Source organism: Neomonachus schauinslandi, chromosome 5 (assembly GCF_002201575.2).
Source record: "Neomonachus schauinslandi chromosome 5, ASM220157v2, whole genome shotgun sequence".
NCBI classification, from domain to species: domain Eukaryota; kingdom Metazoa; phylum Chordata; class Mammalia; order Carnivora; family Phocidae; genus Neomonachus; species Neomonachus schauinslandi.
In genome coordinates this window covers 171,073,346-171,088,193 of record NC_058407.1, presented here as the reverse complement: position 1 = coordinate 171,088,193, position 14,848 = coordinate 171,073,346, and the positions used below count along the sequence as shown (strand labels likewise).

At 45.3% G+C, this 14,848-nt stretch overlaps 1 pseudogene across 1 annotated transcript; it reads right to left on the bottom strand.

The window, feature by feature from the left end:
- Window positions 1–1,776: 1,776 nt before the first annotated feature.
- Window positions 1,777–2,704, bottom strand: LOC110571916 (annotated as a pseudogene). The gene has a single exon (XR_002479816.1). The product of XR_002479816.1 is annotated as a 40S ribosomal protein S17-like (transcript).
- Between the last annotated feature and the right edge of the window lie 12,144 nt (window positions 2,705–14,848).

The following is a 14,848-nucleotide window of genomic DNA, read 5'->3' as shown; positions in this document are numbered from 1 at the left end:
GCATTCTCTAATGGCTAATGATATTGAGCATCTTCTTTTTTTAAGATTTCTTTATCTGAGAGAGATAGAGATAGAGAGAAAGTGCGTGTGAGTGTGTGGGGGGGTGCAGGGGGAGGAGGGCAGAGGGAGAGAATCCCCAAGCAAACTACCTGCTGAGCACAGAGTCCTACTTGGGGCCCATTCCCACAACCCATGAGATCACAACCTGAGCTGAAACCAAGAGTCGATGCTCAACTGACTGAGCCACCCAGGTGCCCCTCGAGCATCTTTTCAGACACTTATTTCATATCATCTCTGGAGAATATCTATTCAGTTCCTTGACCCATTTTAAAATTGTGTTATGTTATCTTCTGATTATTGAGTTGTCAGTGTTTTTCATATATTCTGGATGTAAGTCTCTTATCAGATATATGATTTACAAATATTCTCTCCCATTCTGTGGGTTGTCCTTTGAAACACACACACAAAATTTAATTTTACATCCTATTTATCCATTTTTTTTCTGTTGTTGCTTGTGATTTTGGTGTCATATCTAAGAAACCTTGCCTAACCCAAGGTCACAAAGATTTACCCCCATGTGTTCATCTAAGAGTTCTATAGTTTAAGCTCATATTTAGATTTCATTTTGAGTTAATTTTTGAATATAGTGTAAGAAAGGGTTCCAACCTCATCCTTCAGCTTGTGGATATCCAGTACCACTTATTGAGAAGATGATTCTTTCCCCTATTTGAATTGTCTTGGATTGACCATAAATGTAAGGGTTTATCTCTGGACTTTCGATTCTATTCAATTGATCTCTCCTACCACTGAACTCCTATACTGCCTTGATTACTGTAGTTTTCTAGTAAGTTTTGAAACTGGGAAGTGTGAGTCCTTTGACTTTTTCAAGATTGTTTTTGGCTATTCTGGGTGCCTTGTATTTCCATATCAATTTTAGGATTTGCTTGTTAATTTATGCAGGAAAATCATCTGGGATTTTGATAAGGGTTTTATTGACTCTGTAGATCAATTTGGGAAGTATTACTATCCTAACAATGTTAACTCTCCTGATCCATGATCATGGAATGTCCTCCCATTTATCTAGGTCTTTCATTTCTTTAAGCAATGTTTTGTAGTTCTCAAAGTATAAGTTTTACACTTCCTTTTTTAAAAGATAGATTTATTTATTTATTTATTTATTTATTTATTTATTTATTTATCTATTTATGTATGTATGTATGAGAGAGAGAGCTCGAGCAGGGGGAGGGGCAGAGGGAGAGAATCTCAAGCAGACTCCATGCTGAGCACGGAGCCCAACATGGGGCTGCATCTCACGACCCTGAAATCCTGACCCGAGCTGAAATTAAGAGTCAGATGCTTAACTAACTGAGCCACCCAGATGCCCCCACCTACACTTCTTTTGTTAAATTTATTCCTAAGTATTTTTTGATGCTCTTATAAATAGAACTGTGTTCTTATTTTCATTTTCCAATTGTCCATCGAGAGGGTACAGAAATATAATTGATTTTTGTATATTTATCTGGTAACCTTATTATCAGATTGAGGAAATTCCCTTCTATTCCTTGTTTGTCAAGTGTTGTTATCTTGAAAGCGTTAGATTTTGTCAAATGCTTTTCCTATGTCTTTTGAGATGATCATGGGTTATTTGGTCCTTTGTTCTGTTGATTTGGTGTTTTACAATGCTTAAACTTCTGTATTTTGAATCAGCCTTTCATTCCTGGGATAAATTCCACTTAGTCATGATGTATAAGCCTTTTTATTATCGGTGGATTCAGTTTGCTAGTATTTTGTTGATGATTCTCACATCTATATCATAAAGAACATTGATGTGTTGTTTTCTTGTGATGTCTTTGACTGGTTTTGATAACTGGGCAATAACTGACCCTATAGAAGGAATTGGGAAGTGTTCCCTCATCTTCTATTTTTGGAAGAGTTTATGAAGAATTGGTATTTATCTTTCTTTGAATGTTTAGTAGCATTTGCCAGGGAGGCCAACTAGGTCTGAACTTTGTTTTGTGGGAAGTTCTAAAATTGCTAATCTAATCTCTTTTTATAGGATCTTCCAGTTTCTTTTTTGAATGTTATTTCCTTGTGGTTTCTATTCCTTCATCTCTGTAATCATTTACAATATTATTTTATAGTCTCTCCCAGATAGTTCCGTGTAGTTTGTTTACTTGTTTTATTTTGTCTGGTTTGGTTATTTATCATTTCATTTAGCCACGATTGTGTTTGCTGATTCTCTATCATGGTAAATCAGAACATTTCCTTATCTGTTTTTGGAATTTGTCATTGTGGTTGTTCAAGGTTCCACATGGTGTTTTGGAATTCATCCCAACTGTAGGCTGAGTGACCTGCAGTTTGGACAGACTGACAAAGCCCAAGAATTTCAACATTTCCTTACTGTCAGGATCGACTTCAATGATTTCCTGATCCAGGGTGGAGATCTGAGCAACATAATCATCTCTCCTTTCTCTGTCCTCCTCCTGCAGATCGATGGAGATACCACTCACCAGGCTCCTCTCAATCCATTTCATCAGATGTGTGACATAGCCTGTGATCTTGCTGAGGGGCTTCTTGCCGGGAATAACAGCGATCTCCTTACACATGAACTTGTTGGTGTGGGAGTCATTGTCTAGGCACATGCAGTACTTCTCAGTGGTGACCAGGCTGCCTTCTTCATGGTTTTGGTGTGAACACAGCCCATGTTGGCGGGCCTGGTAATTATTATGAAGTCATCTTTAGTGGTGATCCACTTTGTGTACAAAAACCTCCTGTGGCCTGGGTTATAAAGTGTTCCTCCAGAAAAGCTTTGCATATGTTCCTGAAGGGCACTCCAAAAAGATCACCAAGGGTGGGGCGCCTGGGTGGCTCAGTTGGTTAAGCATCTGACTCTTGATCTCAGCTCAGGTCTTGATCTCAGGGCCCTACTTCAGGAAAAAAAAAAGAAGAAGACTACGAAGGAAGAGTATAAAATTCAGACTTTGCACCTGCCCCATGTCACAGGCTTGGTGGGTTAATTTCTCTTGGGATGGTATTTTTTTTCCTACTAAACACCCCAATGAAGCCAAATTCCTCTGTCCTCCCCCTACCCCAAAAGTACTTTCTATTGCCCCTCTTACTGGCACGCAGTCTCCTGAGGGTCCCACCGGTGTGAATGGGTCTTAGTGTCTACTCTCCATCTTGCACAGGTCACAAGTCCTTATACAAGTGGAACTTAAAACATTCGAAACTCTGACCATTTGGGCCCATCTCCAGCTCCAGCACTCCCAACCCCACCCCCAACGGCCGCCATATCATCTGTCCCTGGGGCTTGTTTTGCTTCCCTTTGTGTTTTTGGCATCTGGTGTTTCCTTTTTTCTTCCCCCCAAACTCGGCTGTGTGTTAAAATATTTTTGTTACATTTTATATGTAATTTCAAGTATTTATAGCTGGGGGAATTCTGGGTTGTACAGTCTGCCAGAAGCGTGAAAGGGCCTTTGTAGCCTCCATTTGAAACTGCTTATGGTGTGATAAGTACGGGGCTAGGAGGCCGAGGATCACGTTCCGGTTTGCCTCTATCAGGATGCAGGACCAGGCACGGCATTTCCCACTTCTTGGTCTCAGTTTTTGTTCACCTCCGAAATAGGGTGGTTGGTCTTCAAGTTCCTCTCAGTTCTAAAATTCTCGGATTTTTTTTTTTAAAAAACTTCTATCCACAGCACTTATTCTGAAGTATTCTCTAGGTGCAGTTTGGCCTCTCTGAGGAGAGGCTGTTTGCCAGAGGCCACGATAACCTGAATTCTTTACTTTTCCAAGGGCAGAAAGGGAGAGACACTTGTCTGTTGTCCTGAAAATCCCTCAGTGATTTGGCTTCATGGGGGAAATGGCTGCATTTGCAGAAATGGATCTGCCTGGCCTGTCTTCATTTGCCTTGTCTTTTATTTTTTTCCATGGGAAAACATCAGCAGAGAAAGTTCCAGACTTTCTTTTCCTGAGCAGCTTCGTTTTCTGTACTTAGCAAATGCCAAACATCGACCACATCTGCAAATTTCCTCTTTGTAAGACTTAAATTCTTGCACCGAGTGCCCAATACTTTATCTTGATAGACAAGCACAGTAAGCTCTGGAACAATTTTACCTTGAGCTGGGTTTTTTTTTTTTTTTTCTTCTTGGAGGACAGACTTGGAGAAAGGCACTCTGAAGTGCTTTTACAGAAATCTATGGAGCCCCATAGACGATTCTCACGTCCTTCCCTGAGGCTACTGTCCCAGCCGAGAAGGGGAAGGATACCCGGATTGTCGAGCAATTCCCCAAAGTGAACAGCAGGGGGTGCTGAGAGGGTGGAATGTAATTGAATATTCTTTTCCACCAGGACAATTTGTCTTTCAACACTTTAATTCTCTTTCCGAGACAGCAAAGGCTTGTCTCTGATGAACGTTTTTTTCTGCACCTCCTCCTTATTATGCACCCATGTTTCTGTCCATGCACCTGCCAGGTGCCACCTCACCGCAAGGGTCCCTTCAAGCTTCAATGCCCCCTGGCATTTCCAGTGAATTTGTTTCTAGAACAGCTCAGACCATCTGTAACCTTTCTCTCTATCATTATCCCCCTGCTCTGACTCCGAATTTTCATGGATCTATGAGAGCGATAAATGAAGAGGGAAATGCAATCGTGTCACTAAAAGGGGAAATATTAGCCCCGAGGATCTTGAAATTCAGCATAAAACGAAAATTTCCATTAGGGAAATGCGTGCAATTATAAATAATTAAGCAAAAACCTTGACTAGTAATTTACGTGTTTCTCCAAAAAATGTCCCTCACGTTGACATTGACCAAGAAGCAAAAGAAGGCTAAAGAATCAATGGAAACTCTGCTGAGTCCAAAAGGCAGATTTTGCCACTTAAGCCAGTTTGTAATGTCCCATTAGTATCCGATCGCTATAAAACTTTAAGCATGCGTTTGGCTATGATGTCAGGCAGGACTCTGGGCCCAGAAGTAGGAGTCACAAATTCATGGCGGAAAGAGCTTCACCATTTTAATGCTCTCAAAGGATGCGCTCACCAATTAAAAGCATGCACCCTATGCATTATTTGTTGTTTTGAGAGATCTTTAAAGTCTGCAGTTGCTATAACCTTGGTAAAGGAACAAGCAGGCATATGATGTCAGATACTCAATGCCCCTTTTCTGTTATAGGGTCTAGAGAGGAAGAAACTTGAATTTTTGGTCTCCTTTGCAATTAGGAATGACAAAATAGACACCGTCCTCACCAAAGAGACAAAGTAAATAAACAAAGGTCTGCTGAGAAGGTAAAAAGCAAAGTAGTTAGGGTTCGTTCAGGCAATTGCTTGCTTGACTCCCTAATAACTTCCTAGAAAGCAGATGGTCATGTCCATGAAAGAGGTGGACGCCATCTTGCGAGCTCCAAGCAGCAACAAGACTGGTGTCAAAGAACTGAGATTGATGTGTGGAAAGAGAGAGAATGGGACCCCGTCAGCACGTGAGCACTGAGTTTTCTATTCTTTGCAGCTGAAAGCATTCCTAAGTGACATATATTGTAATTAAAATTTGGGAAAATTTGTGATTGTGTTGATGTCAACATATACAAAACATGATGAATCTTCAGATGAAAAATCCAAAAAGTGAGAAAGCACTTTTTGAAACGTTTAATACATTTAAATGTCTTCATTTCGGGGATGACCATATTTTGGAGATAAAACGAAAAGATCTATGGACTGCCACATAAGAATATGATTATGGAGACCAGAGCGGGGAATGTTGTTAAAATTGGGACGCTCCTGGAAAATCCTAGAAAATTGTCTTAAGAGTTTATATCCTTAAGCCACTTTTTAAAAGCACTTTTATTTTACTTTAATCAGAGGACGTAATTTTACGCCCACTTTCCAAGAAATATGTTTCTGAATCATTTTTCAAAGTTGGCAAATAAAAGCCTTGTAGAGATAAATCATCCACTTTGCTTTTGAGTCAGTCACTGTTCCCACAAAGTAAACAACAGTGACAATATCCCCAGAGGACACAAAAAGGAAAGTATTCATGCATTATTAGCTAAAAGAGATGGATCCATCTCTTGGCCTATAATTGAGCTCATAATTCTTGGAAGATTTCCCCTGTATCGGTGGCTTTCTTCCAAACACGAAAAGAGATGAGATCTTTGGCACAAAGTGTCGTTCGAAGCTCCTTGGGGGTAAAACATTTGGATCTTTGATATTAAGCAGGCAGAATATCTGGGGGTCTGCATTCCCTCCCATTCTGATTGAGCTAGCCGTTGGGTTACTGAGTCGGCTCTGGTGTGTAGACTCAGGGCCTCTTCCTCCATGTAGATACAGCAGGGGGATGGAGGAGTAGTATTTGTGCCTTGGGGCATTCCCAGACTGTTGTAAGCCTGACATTGGCATTGGAGTAGCTCTGGGCTCCTGGGGCCTGTCCCCATTGCCACGTGCTGACTCGGGTCTCCTGCTGCCATTGGAAAGGGCTAGAGTGTGACGACAGTGTCCCCGGTGTGGTGGGAAGGTTAGTTTCTAGTCTCAGTGATAACGGCCCCCGTGTGACTTGGAGCCAGTCACGCCGTGTCCCTGGACCTGTGTGTCCTAATCAATAGGAGTGGGGGTAGACAGTATTCCAGATGACTCTGAGGGTGGTTGAGGGGTCATGCTTTCCCTAGCGGCCATTCTCCAGAATTGCAGCTACCTGGCCAGGCTCCGCATCGGAAGCAGCTACATAGACCAGGGCAGTCGCCCTGCTCTGGGGCTACTGGCCAGGGGGAGGCCCGGGAGGGCTAGAGCTGCCTTAGCGGAGGCTGAGAGGTCACGGGTCCCTATTCTGAGGCTGTAGCCTGCCCACCCGCCCCCTATGCAGCTGCCTTTGATCTCCAGATTGTTCCATGTCACTGTCAACAGATTGCAGCTCACCCTGAGATCAGCTGGCCTGCTTTTCACCCCCACCTCAGGCTCCAAGCTTGGTTGTAAAGTCACAGGGCATTTCCACACCGCTCATGGGCAGATGCATCTCAAGTTTTGCTATTATTATTATTACTTTTTGAAGGGTGAACACTTTTCTAACTTGACGTTTTGACTTTTAGCAGTAGCGACAGTAGAGAAGGGGACCAGCCACAGACGGCCGGGTGCTCAGGCTGAAACTATGCTGGGCTCCCCCATGGCTCCCGAGCTACTCTTCTTTCTTTCTTTCTTTCTTTTTTTTAAAGATTATTTATTTATTTATTTGCCAGAGAGAGAGCACAAGCAGGGGGAGCAGCAGAGGGACAGGGAGAAGCAGGCTCACCGAGCAGGGAGCCCAACAGGGGGCTTGATCCCAGGACCCCGGGACCATGACCTGAGCCGAAGGCAGATGCTTAATGACTGAGCCAAATGGGCACCCCGGCTCCCCAGCCACTCTTGGCAGAAAACCACTTTGGAGGAAGTGGGACAGGCTGCTGGAATTTGGGCCCACACCCCAATCTCTGATCTCAGCTCCCTGATTCTTTCCAACCCAGTTTGGCCCACCTTCTGTGGCAGGCCCCCCCCCCCCCCCCCCCCCCCCCCCCCACCCCCTCTGCCTTTTGAAATCGTCGCTTCCGGCCTGGCTTTGCTGCCTGGGCTGCCAGGCAGTAAGCAAACCCTCCTGTGTCTTGTTTGCTGTGTGTCTTTGGGCAAGACACTTGACCCCACTGAGGCTTTCCCCACCATTTGAGAAATGGGAATGAGATACTGGGAGCTTTACGTACGTGGCATTGACAGAGGCTGCGGCAGGCTGCTGGGACCCCCTTCACTGACGTTTCTGACGTCAGACGCTACGTCTCATCTGTAGGGTCTCACTCCAGTTTAGTTCCCCAGCGACTGCGGCCCTCCTGGGAGCCAGATTCTTGCCTGTTCGGGTGGGTCAAGGCATGACTCACCTTGACCAGCAGCTCACCCTTGAGTCACATCGATCAGGAAGCCCGGATGGATGTGACGTTATGAGTAAACACAAACAGATGAGGTGGCAGCTCTGTTTGCCTTGGAGATAAATGCCCCCACCCTGGCTGGGCCTCTGTGCAGAGGGTGAAGGACACCGAGCCCATAAGTGTTAATTCTATGCCATGACGTGTCTGTGGAGGCACTGAGAATCTCAGGGTGGAGAATAGTCCTCAGGGTCATCCTGTCACTTTGCTACAGTAAAGCATTTACTTCCAGTAAAGTGTTAGTTTGTTGTTGTTTTCAAAGTCCAACCAGAGAGGCTCCTGATATTCTGCTTCTGTCTCAGCCAAAAGATGGTGGGCCCCTTGAGGGCAGGCTCAGCCCCTAGCTCCATGCCTGCTTCCATCACTGAAGACAGAATTTAAATCAATTTCCTTCCCTGTCTAAAGGAAGAGTCCCCATTGGGACTGGAATTTGCCATTTCCTTCAGGGTCATGTAATTCTTGGTTATGGGGTTCCACTGGTCCCCAGGCTCTGGCTCAGCCTGGTCAACTGGCTGGTGCGGCAGGGGCCTTTCATCCTTTGGGGGCTCCCCTAAGACCAGGCTGATGAGGCACAGGATCCGTAACATGCCCCGTGAGCACTACCAGAGCCTGAGATGGCTAGAAAGATCGGGAAAACCGATCCTTTCTATATTTGAGCATTTGCTATTTTGTTCATCGTGCATCTTTTTTTGCATTCGACTTTCTAGAACATGGCGCGAAGATAACTTGACTACGGAATCGTTTGGCATTCCCTTAAGTTTTGTGCTGGGTCCATTTCCTCCCTCACTTCAGTGTTGTGTCTGTGAACCAGAGAGATACGGACGGACAGAAGGATTGCCCCAGGTTCCGCTCTCCCCTTCAGGGAAGGCCTGTCTTGCTCTACAGTTTGCACAGACTTGGAGCCCCTTAAACCTTCCTGAGTGCCAGGCGCTGCCTGGGATCCAGGAGGGCCAAGGGCGGGCCAGCTGCCCTGAGTGCCCGCCGTGTCCACTAGATGGCGCGCTGGCTGCGCCGGTGAGCGCCGCACGGCGGTCCCCTCCGCTTCCCCTCGCTTGCCACGGTGGAGAGCACCTGCTCTGTTGATCTCCACTGCAAGCCCAACGCGTAGGTGAGGATACTGAGGCAGGGAGGCGAAGTGACTCACCTGCTAGCCGTTAGTCCCTAATTACTATCAGCCATGGGTTCTGGCATTCCACCCTACATGCCCAAACTTCCCCTCTCCCTGGATCAGTAGCTCTTGATCCGTTTTAGAGGCATCTTTTGACAACCTAGTGAAAGCTCTAGGGACCCTCCTTGGAAAAGGTTTGAAAGTAATTTCACAGGCTTCAAGAAGAGCGCAGAAGGGCGCCTGGGTGGCTCAGTTGGTTAAGCGACTGCCTTCGGCTCAGGTCATGGTCCTGGAGTCCCGGGATTGAGTCCCACATCGGGCTCCCGGCTCGGCGGGGAGCCTGCTTCTCCCTCTGACCCTCTCCCCTCTCATGCTATTTCTCTCTCTCTCTCTCTCAAATAAATAAATAAATAAAATCTTAAAAAAAAAGAGCGCAGAAATAGATTAAGAACTTCTTTCCTACATGGTTGCAGTGTATGCGTCTGATTTGGGCTCATAGTTAATTCCTAATTTTTGGTTCCCGATACGAATCTAACCATGGATGCCACCCATTCATTCAAGAGCACCTACTATGTGCCAGGCACTGTCCTAGGTGCCTTTATGGAGCTTCCGTTCTAGAGGGGGAGGGGACATGGTAAACGTTGACCAAATTGTACTAGCCATTGGTGTCATTCTCTCAACAGTTCCAGTTCTCCCTGTCCTAGGTAGCAGGATTTTACTCCCGGGCCTTCTTAGGGTTCAGTGAAACCATGTGGCCAGTCCTGGCCAATTAATGGTGAGAAGTGACGTGTTATTCTGGGCCAGAACTTTTAATGGCAGGTGTGAGACCCTTCGGAGTGTTCCTTCTGCCCCCTGACATGGCAACCAGAAACATTTCACACTGAGGCTGTGCAGTCAGCCCAGATCCCCGAGACATGCAGCATGAGTGAGAAATCAACATTCGTTTTTCTAAGTCACTGAGACTTTGGGGGTGTTTCTTGCCACAGCATGACCTGGCCTATTCTGATACAACGATTAAAAAAAAAAAACAGGGAAATAATATAATTACATAGATTGCCAGAAGGAGATCAGAGCCCCGGGGAAAAGAAAAAATTGGGTAGGATAAGTGTGGAAGGGTAGGGGGGTAGATGGAAGGGCAAACAAGGTGGGCTTCACTGAGAAAGTGGTCTTGGAGAAGGAAGCATGCCGTGCAGGTGTCCGCAGAGAAGAGTATCCCAGGCAGGGGGAATGATCAGAACAAAGGCTGCAGCCATGTCTGATGGTTGATGTGACTGAGACGGGCTTTGGGGAGAGGTCAGGGAAGTAACAGAGCATCATCACATGGGGCCTTGGGGTCATGTAAGGATGTTGCCATGTTCTCTGAGTGAAAGGGGAGCCATCGTAGGGGTGTGAGCTCAAAGACAACATGATGCGATTCACATTTTCAAAGGATCAGTCCAGCCTCTGGGCTGAGACCAGACAGTGAGTGGGGGTGGGGCAGGATGGAAACAGGGAGGCCCAGTAAGAGGCTACTGTGTATTGCAGGTGAACATTATTGGTGGCTCATGAGCGGTGGTGCCAGCAGAGGTGATGAGAGGAGATCCGATGGTCAGATCCTGGATGTAGTTTGAAGATGGAACCAGGAGATTTCCTGATAGATTGGATGAGGAATGGGACGGATTCAGGGTTTTTGGCATCATCAAATAGGAAGATGGGATTGCCATCAGCTAAGGGTGGGGGAGGTTGCGGATGGGGGAGGTTTTGAGGGGAAGAGGAGGAGTTTGGCCATGTTAAGTTTAAAATGTCCATTAGACCCCCAAGCGAGGATACGTGGGGAGCACTGAATATATGAGCCCAGAGCTGGGAGAATATAAACTTGAGAATAGTTGATGGAAAGATGGTATCAACAGTTTAAGGTTTTAAAACATTTTGGCTGGTTATAAAGAGAAACTTTTAAGTGCAGCATTTTATACACACAGACATGGGGCTGATTCTAAGGACTTTAGGTGAGAATTATGGAAGATGAGGGTAGCTTACCTTTGATGGTGTCAGAGGAGTTTTGTTCTCTTTTAGGAATGTCAAGGGCATGATCCATTACATCATGCAATGTTCCCTCCACCCCTTCATCTTCTTCTTTTGAAAAATTTTTAAAGATTTTATTCATCAGAGAGAGAGAGTGTGCAAGCACACAAGCAGGGGAAGCGGCAGGCAGAGGGAGAAGCAGGATCCCTGCAGAGCAAGGAGCCTGATGCGGGGCTCGATCGCAGGACCCTGGGATCTTGACCTGAGCCGAAAGCAGACGCTTAACTGGTTGAGCCACCCAGGTACCCTCCTTCGTCTTTTTCTAAATCCTGGGAAAAGCTCTGCTTTCCCTGAGGAAATGAATATGCTTCCTCTTTCCCCAAAATGAAAATCATGAAAAGAGTGTGTGTCTCTTTTCTCTTTAGCTGCCAGGGAAATCAGAGTCAAATTAGAAACTCAACTGTAATACATTAACCACTTGGGCCTGTAGGGTCTGCATATTTGTGTTTTTACTTTCCCCCACCTTGACTTCCTACTTTTAATTCCCAGTCTTAGTTTTAAAGTTTTTACTTTATCAAACCTGTTCTTGCTAGAATTGTCTCACATCTCTATGGAATGAGGGGGGAGTGTAAAAAAACAAAAAAAAGAAGTAAGCATAATTGAATAAATTTGCTTTTTAATAACAATACAACTCATTTATAAGTAAAAAAGATATTGGAAATTTGTCTCTAAAGTAATTTTCTATGTGCAGAGTTGTATATTCCAGCTGACTTTCATTATAAAATTGAAAATGTGTTCCTTAAGGAAAAAGAATGCTAGTCCCGAAATGTTATAAGAATCACTTTAAAATTGCAGCAAATAGATAAATTCACATATTTTAAAGCAAATAAACAAGTTATTGCAAGATTCTGAGAATAACATGCAAAAGAGGTCAAAATACAAAATGCAAAAGAACTAGAGTTATTTTTATGTTTTAGTCCAGCGGTTTAAAAGTTGCAGGGGAAGGATGTGAGTTTTCCTAACAGGACACACTGTTCAATGACACTGCATAGCCTGTGCTTTCTGGAATCTGCTGAAGCAGAGATTCTCAGACTTCAGGCAGCCAGCCTCCTGTACCTTCACCTACCTATAGGCACCTGTATTATTAGTCTGTCAGTATTGCTTCTTCAATTCCTTTTCTAAACTCAAACTTATTTAAAGAGGAAACAGTTTAAGTAATATGCCAAAGGTATACATTCATGGGTTTCCTACTTTCTTAAAGCCCATGAAAATCAATTCATAAATATGAGAATTAAAAACTACATGGTGTGGGGCTCCTGGGTGGTTCAGTCATTTAAGCATCTGACTCTTGGTTTTGGCTCAGGTCATGATCTCAGGGTCATGAGATCGAGCCCTGTGCCTGGATCCACCCTCAGCAGAGAGTCTGAGATTCTCTCTCTCCCTCTGCCCTGCTCCGCCCATTCATGCACGTTCTCTCTCTCTCAAATAAATCTTTAAAAAGATCTTAAATAAATCTTTAAAAGAAAGTTTAAAAAGATTACATGGTGTGTTCCCCTAAAAGCACCTCCTCCAGCCCCACGCTGCCCAGACGGCATGTGGGGGTTCTGTCCCAGAGGGTAGCTCTGTCCAGGGCTGCTCCCCGCCTTTGGAAGTAGCAGTGAATCTTGAAAACAACTCAATAACCTCAGCTGAAGGGAAGAGGGGCCCTGGCATCGGCTGAGGTACTCATAAAAATGATTCAGCTGGGGGAGAGGAAGCCTCCTCCCAATTCAAGAGAAAATGAGGTGAAGTGGGGATGCTCTTGTTGAAACACACATAAGGAAGTCCTTAGTGTGATTGCTGAATACAGACCTTGAGGAAGATCTTAAGAAAGCCGGCTTGGGAAGAGGACACCCATGGTAATGCGGCCACCATCAGTATCCATGCGCCTCCAGGTCTGAGCGGTTATGATGCTCACCCATTTTGGCCAGCTGTAGGAAAGCATCCTACGTGTCTGATAGTCTTATACCTGGCTTTTAGAACAGGGCTTCCCCACTGTGGTCCCCGGGCCGGCAGCATCACTGTTACCTGGGAACCTGTTAGAAATCAGATTCGAGGGGGGCGCCTGGGTGGTTCAGTTGGTTAGGCCGTCTGACTCTTGATTTCGGCTCAGGTCATGATCTCAGGGTTGTGGGATCCAGCGCCACGACCGGCTCCGCGCTGAGCATGGGGTCTGCTTGGGATTCTCTCTCCTGCTCCCTCTACCCCCCACCCCCTGCTTGTGCATGCTCTCTCTCTCTCTTAAAAAAAAAATTGGATTCTTGGGCCCCACTCTGGAGCGATGAGGTCTACCCAGCCCTCCAGGGATTCTGATGGATGCTGAAGTTTGAGAACCACTATTCTAGATTGGTGCCCCATTTTTGTATAGTAAATAGAAGGCTATCAGCAAGAAGATATGAGTTCTAGTCTGCATCTATAGCCAATTAACTGTCACGTAATGTAAAAAAAAAAATCCCTCTGAGCCTCAGTTTCCCCATTTGTAATGTGAGGAAGAGGTTCCCAGCCCCACTGGCACAGTGGGATCACCCAGGCTACCTTTTAAATTCCAATGCTACTGTACCAAAGAATCCATACCATATAATTCTATTTATATTAGGTTCTCGAACAGGCAAAAACTGATCTATGATGAGAACAATCGCAACATGCCTGGGGTAGAGGACTGGCGGGTTCACTGGGAAGAGGCAGGAGGGACATTTCTGGGGTGATAGTACTGTTCTGTCTTGCTGGGAATAGGGGTTACAGAGGTGTATGCGTTTGTCAAGATCTATTGAATGGTACACTTGAGATTGTGTGTTTTATACATATTTTGCCTCAAAGGGGAGAAAAGGACTGTAAACAAACATTGGATTCTAAATAATATTTGTGCTGAAGTATTTATGGGTGAAATGCATTGACATTACACCTCATTTTGAAATGCATCAAAAAATAAGATGGCTTGCCGGATGGATAGAGGAATGGAGGGTCAGTTAAATTCTTTGAATTTTTCATGAGGTTTGAAAATACATATTTATAATAAAATGTTGGAGGGAAATTCTGGTGCTGGTGCCCACACTCACATCTATTAAATCGGGATCTTTCCTAAACTGAGACTTCTACCATTGGAGGGAGATACATTTCTCAAGGGTAACAGGTTCTAAGCCATTGGTGTACCAGGGAGAAGAGACACATCGGGAGATTGTTGGATTTTATTCCCGACAATGAATTTATTGGGCTGGAATCTTCCCACAGGTAACAATAATAAATTGGAATAAATAAATAAAATAAATAAAAAGGAATGGGAAATGCACCTGGGCTTCGTTGTTGTTCCAACTGCCCCAACCCCTCAGCTGCAGGCATTCGGTGACCCGTAGCCACCTGGTCTCCAGGTGCAACGTTTTGCGGGTGCTCTCCATGGAACTTCTTGCCTCAGCCACCAGGGGGAGTTATCACCCCAGCAGTTGCCTGAAGCTCCTGCAATGTTCAAACCCAGGGCTCAGAAAGATTATGTGTCCCTCTCAGGGTCCTGGAGGGCTATTCCCGCCATGCTCTGCTTCCCCTGTTATTTTGGTCACCCGCAAAGGACCAAGCGCCTCGCACCCTCCTTCCAGACCTGCGCATTCTCTAATCGGACTCAATGCACCTCTTCATCCCCATCCTTCTCACCCTCCCGAGCTGGGCTGACGGCACCATCTGTAGCCAGCAAACTCCCCAGAGCCTCTCGAGCCTTGGCCTCTTCTAAGAAGCTTCTCCTCACTCTCACCTGGTTCACCGCCTCACCTGGTGCCTTCCG